Here is a 6,638-nt window from a genome sequence, read left to right on the forward strand (position 1 = left end):
TCTAAAGCTGTACAATGCTTCTGTCCATCAGGAAGTAGAATGCACCAGAACAACAAAGTCATAAATATACAGCAAGTCATTGTGCATTGGAGGCGATGTGGAAAATGTTGAGATGAGTGTCACAGAAGCAGTTTAACATGGTTTTGATACCAGACATCACCATTGGTTCCCGACAGAAGCATCATTACACAGTAATAAGAGCACAATCTCCTTCAGAGAAGTATTAAAATCAGATTAGATTATACAAGAGCTTGGCTTGATGAGCTGCGAGGGACGATGGTTCGCGAGCACTGGATCTCTGGCTATTACTGTTGCTCCTTAGCTGCTCGGGCTTGAATTGCCACGAGACAAAGTTGATCATATTTTCACAAAAGGTCATCAGCTTCCAAGAAATTAGCTTTTAAAATTCAAGTCATTTAAAACGCACACACACAGATGGATGGCTCTCCACCCCCACTCCCTTGCCCCCCCCCCCTCACATTCAATCTGTCAAATCACGAATGCGTGCCGCTGAATACACGATGCCAGCAATAAACCACTGTGCTGCAGTTTATACCAGAGTGACATTCAGGGATCAGAGAGCATCGTCATTCTCTGTCCTATCTTGAACTCATTACACCACTGAGTGATGACATCTGTTTGAGCACTCATACAGCTTGACAATTATTATTGCAAACAATCAACTGTGGTACCTTGATTAAATAATAAACTAGAGAAGGACATATGCGGCATAGCCTATACATGGAAATATATACTACATCACAGTATTAAAAACTAAAGAGACTTAAAATTGAGGTGCTGGAATATACTGAATTCTCCAAATACAGTAATATAATATATTTAGGTTATTCTTACTTTCAATATTCCTGTACATACGTATTTTTTGTTCTTGACAATTGATATATTGATTAGTTTTATGTAGTGTCAGCAGAAAACATGCCCTCGGAATCAATAACATAAAAACAAGGTTAGCCTAAATTTACAAGTCCCGTCAAATGCAGGATGATAATTCAATTATAGTGCAAAGCACAACACATATGTATATCTCTTTGTTTTCTTCCACAAATATTACATATTTATATGCTCAAGAAACCAAAAAACAAATCGGGAAAAATGGAAGGCCGAGACAACACACATAGCTACTACGGTATACCTCATGTCGAAATCATACAAAGCATCCAGCAGGCAGCAGGTTCATTTTATAGCTTCATCTATTACCACACTGTCATTGTTAATTGTCTTCTTTTTACCTCTGCAGGATTCTCTAAATTGGTCCTATCGAATGTGACAGGAGGAAGAGCATTAAGCATCTGACAAGATGATATCTAAGTTCAATTTCCTACTCCTCACCTGATTTATCCCTGCAGCAGATCATTTTCCTTTCTGTCATAAAGACCTCTATAAATCAGTGGTGCTTATGGAAGCACTACAGAACAGGGTCTCTGGATTTGTATCCCCTGTGTTTGCTATTAGGAAGCCATTACAGCCACATTTTCCTCCTTCAAACAAAAATGATCAAATCTAATACTGGCAAGATTAGAGAGATAAAGAGAGAAAGCGCTGGCAGAGCTGTTCAACACAACCCCCTATCGAAACAATATGCTCTAAACTCAATAAAAACAGGGCTTTTTGCTGGTGACACCATTATCCATCTGTTTGGACAAAATTGCTGTATCATGGTATAAATCTACGATACAAGTGACACATCCTCTAAAATAAAAGGGAACATTAACTGCTCTATCTTCTAGAGGCCATGGGACTAGCTGGCTATAAACTCACTCAAGTGTGATGGCAGTTATACTGTGTTTTACTAGACTGCAGACAATTATACTTTGCTCCTCTCCCCTCAGAAGATAAACTGCCATGGCTTCAGCTGAAATGATTTCAAATAGATTTTCCAAAATGTCTGTCGCCAGATTGCTTCCATACATTATTTCACTTAAATGGAGAAAAAAAAGAGGGAGCAAATCCACAAATCAATCACAACAGCCCACTTCACCAGATGGAAAGACGAGAGCTTTGAGTGTGTGTGTTTTGTGTGTGTGTGTGTGTGTGTGTGCGTGTCAAAAAAAACTACAGAGAAGGACAGTTATAGGATGTGCACAGTCCTGCCTCTTCTATATGTGTCTCACTCATCTTGAAGGATGACACAGAGCACTTTCAGTGGTGAGCTGGCAGTGCTGTAAAAGTCAAATAATGTATAATGAACTGACCTGCTGACTTCTGGCAAGTTCAACAACTAGTTCATTCAACCGATCATGTGTAATCCCTTAAGAGGAGAGGGACATACAATTATTTCACATGCCAGGCGGCACACACTGCTTTGATACAAGGTATAGGCCGTGATAATAATCCAGAGTTGTATACTATTGCTCAACGTGTTGCATTCTAAAACAGTTTTGTAACACGGGGACATGCTTAGGATAAGACAAGATAAGATGAGAAGGGCAATACAAACATAGTCGGTGGAAATATGACAAGGGTGGACAAATTAAATGCTTTAAAATATGACATCATTGCACATCCACTGACCAATATATCGGCTAACATCTGCGTTATCGAGTTAAACAAGCAGGATTTGCATGCATTTATCTGTTTGTTCTCCTGTACTTCTACATCCACGTGGAGACCAAATGGAGACAAGCGTTGGCGTAGTGATACCAGCTCATAGGAACGCTGCGGTTCGGCTCTCCATCCAGCCAGGACACGACTTTTTACGCACAAATAGTGCTCACGCTGACGTCACCTGTAGCGTCATTATCTATAGTCACAGTGGAGAAGTTAGCTTACCTTTTCTAGGGTTATGCGTTAGTTAAGTCTTCGATTTAGCTTAACACCACAATGTATTTACGACAGTGAGATTCCACTGACGGAAAGCAGCCTTGTTTTTTAATTAGCTCGTGAGACACAGCTAACGGTTCCGCGCTCGAGCCAGCGAGGGCAACAGGTGGAGCGGAGAGGCTGCACCTGGAAACAACTTAAATGGTAATTTAACCGAACTAACGCCGTACTTACCGTTGGTTTATAATATTACTGTAACGTTATTTGTCCATGTAATACTACTTTAACACGTGATACTTGGCTACGTACTTCACAGCGTTTTAAACTTCTCGGTCATAGACTCTGTCTGAGTTCGCAAGGTTATATTGTAAAGTACCGCAAGTATTCAAAGTAGCATCAGTTAAAATTATGTCTGTCTTTACCAACACCATTTCAAAATCGCTTAACCGCTAACTACATATTAATAAACAAATACTAATGGTCTAATAATAGATTTGTAAAATATTGCCACCAGCCGTTCTCCATTATGAGTACTTAAACTTTTGATACTTACGTATTTTCGGTTTCCAACACTTCTACTAGTTTACATAACATTTTAAATACAGGACTTTTATATGTTATGACATATTTGTACTCTGTGGTATTGCAACATTGTTTTGAATACTTCTTCCCCCACTGCATGTCACTCTCTTAAAGTATCGGAGCAGCAGCCAGGGAACCACCTCGGATTCTGAGGCCAGTACCCCATCTAGGGAAATGGGAGACGTAATTAAGTAAGCACAGATTTCTTACATTTCTATAGTGTGTTTGTAGCCAAAGTTATCACCATGAGCTGAGGTTAACTATTCAGAAGTTTCCCTGCTTGTACAACTGTAGCCATTTGTCCTGTGTTCAAACTGTATCTGCTTCAGACGGATATTAGCACTTCATGAACAAATACAGCTTCTCATTCACGCAATAAGGTAATGTATACTATGTGACGACCCTCTCTGCCACTGATACGCGTCCCTGCAGGTGGTTGCAGCCAAGGGTCATCAGCAGAGTGGAAACACCTGAGGTAATCAGCAGCACTGGCAACACCTGGGCCTTGTGTGCCAGTACGGATTTAAAAGGCTCTCAGGAGCTCTCTCTTGCTGCCCTAAGACCCCGTTGGGCTGTCTGTAGGAAAGTATGGTTTGACCTGACACTATACAACATATCACACACACTTCCCACGCATGCGCTCTCCTCCACCACTGAAACTACTAACTACTACTTGTGTGTAGTAGTTCAAAAAAAGGGCTTTATTTAATTTGGGTAACAAAACTTGGGTAGCATGAACTGGCACTCACTAGCACACAAGGCCCATGTTTTGCCAGTGCTGTTGATTACCTCAGGTGTTTCCACTCTTCTGATGACCCTTGGCCACACCCACTTGCAGGGACACGAGCCAGTGGCAGAGATGGTCTCAATGCTACACAGTGTTTAGTATACAGGACTGTCTCAGAAAATTAGAATATTGTGATGAAGTTCTTTATTTTCTGTAATGCAATTAAAAAAACAAAAATGTCATGCATTCTGGATTCATTACAAATCAACTGAAATATTGCAAGCCTTTTATTCTGATTTATTGCTGATTATGGTTTACAGCTTAAGAAAACTCAAATATCCTATCTCTAAATATTAGAACATCATGAAAAAGTATACTAGTAGGGTATTAAACAAATCACTTGAATTGTCTAATTAACTCGAAACACCTGCAAGGGTTTCCTGAGCCTTGACAAACACTCAGCTGTTATAAATCTTTTTTTTTACTTGGTCTGAGGATATATTAAAATTTTATGAGATAGGATTTTAGAGTTTTCTTAAGCTGTAAGCCATAATCAGCAATATTAAAAGAATAAAAGGCTTGCAATATTTCAGTTGATTTGTAATGAATCCAGAATGCATGACATTTTTGTTTTTTTAATTGCATTACAGAAAATAAAGAACTTTATCACAATATTCTAATTTTCTGAGACAGTCCTGTAGTATATCTATTACTCATTTGAAATGTAATGGTTTGAGTTTCATCCTGTTACTGGTACCAGAGCAGCACAGCCACCACATGTTGCAATGTTCAAACCAGTCATGAGATCTGTATGAATGCTCACTAAACTGTCTAAGTGTAGAAGAAAGGCGTGATGGTAACAGTTCTGGTGCATTCACACCAAAAGCGGTGCGAAATTTTCGCAACGAGATCCCATGCGAAGTCAACGTAGAGACGCGTGTGGTTGCGATAGACGCAACATTTTGCTGGGCTGCGCGTTTTGGGCGTTGCGAAATTTCGCCTCTAGTTTTTGGCTAAAACTTCGCAACTTCGTTCAATCAGCCCTCGAGTTGCTCCGAGCGTCATCATTGTCCCGCCGTTGATGAATCGGAACAAGATGGAGGACACACTCATCGTTGCGGTTTGCAGGAACCCGGAGGTCTTTAATACAACCTACAGTACAGTAAAAACTGTTAATTTTGGCAGTTTTGCTTGTGCCCTCTCATTCTATTGTGTGTTCCAATCACTTCCCAATTCAGTTCAAAGTGAAGTAAAAGTGTAACAAAAGCAAAGCTAATTGACACAAGAGTAAAAACCAGTCCAGAACCTATAGCTGACAAACTGTCCAATACCAGGAAGACACATGTCAAGAAGTCCAAGTGTACTAATCAGTAGAGTCAACTGCCCCTCTCATTTACCATGGCTGTTCACAAGTCTTATGGCATCTGCAATACATTCTAGCTTACTTTGATTTTTTCTTTATATACATAAGCAGAGACTGTTCTTGAAACTGCATATCGTTATGGACTACCCTGTGTCTTTAACTTATCTTCCAGTGTGTTGTGAAGAGACATTATCAAGACATGCTTTTTGAGTTGTTACATCATAATGTATAGTTAGTGTACAACATGATAAGGATATAGCTTAAGTAGTTTGTTCCACAATGCAATGCACATCAAAAATAAAGAAGCATGTGTCTAGTTTTCAACTGCTGTTCTATACAAAAGTAAAAGTGAAAAGAAATAATTAGTTTTGAATAAACACATCTGCACACACTAAATTGAGGTCTGGTTAGACACTGTGCAAACAGACGTATGAATCTCGTAGAGTTGTAACCTGACACAAGTCATACGACACATGCACACGCCTTGTTCTCACAATGACTAACTTTATACTTTAAAAGACAATTCAGCATTATAGTCATGCACATTTATTATGTTTACTCGAGATGGCAAACACCCAATGCATGACTCAATCCATCTCTGTGTTGTGCAGATAGAGTTGTGTGTGTGAGATGAATATATGCAACCAAAAACTGCAACAAATGTGCAAAACATTTGTGCTGAATTGAAATTAAAGAGCTGCTTCGCTGATTTAAATTCTGTAAATATAATAATTACAGCCTCCTATAATTTATCATTATTTAGTCTTTCTTTTGGTCTCTTCCATAATCTGTCTATTAAAACGTCTGAATGAAGATCTACATAATCTACCTTTAATTTTAATCCATTCTGTGTTTGACCCATGGTTATTGCAAATATACTATACCTAAATATAACTTAATTCATGATTAGGTTAACACAGCACAATTACAGTGATGTGAAGATTTAAGACGTTGCCTCTACATTGTGGATATGAATTGATAATAATTGCAGTGATGGAGAAAAAGTAAAATGCATTGTTTAGGGGATTTTTAAGGCTGTGCGAAATGTGATAACATGCATTACAAATATCACCAAGAGAGTCATCAATAATCTGCAAATGACAGTACATAGGGATATAATGTATATTATGTGTACATAAAAAGAAACCTACAGTTGTTTCCGATAACCAAATGCATTTAAGTGTA

Source organism: Pseudoliparis swirei, chromosome 2, assembly GCF_029220125.1.
Source record: "Pseudoliparis swirei isolate HS2019 ecotype Mariana Trench chromosome 2, NWPU_hadal_v1, whole genome shotgun sequence".
NCBI classification, from domain to species: domain Eukaryota; kingdom Metazoa; phylum Chordata; class Actinopteri; order Perciformes; family Liparidae; genus Pseudoliparis; species Pseudoliparis swirei.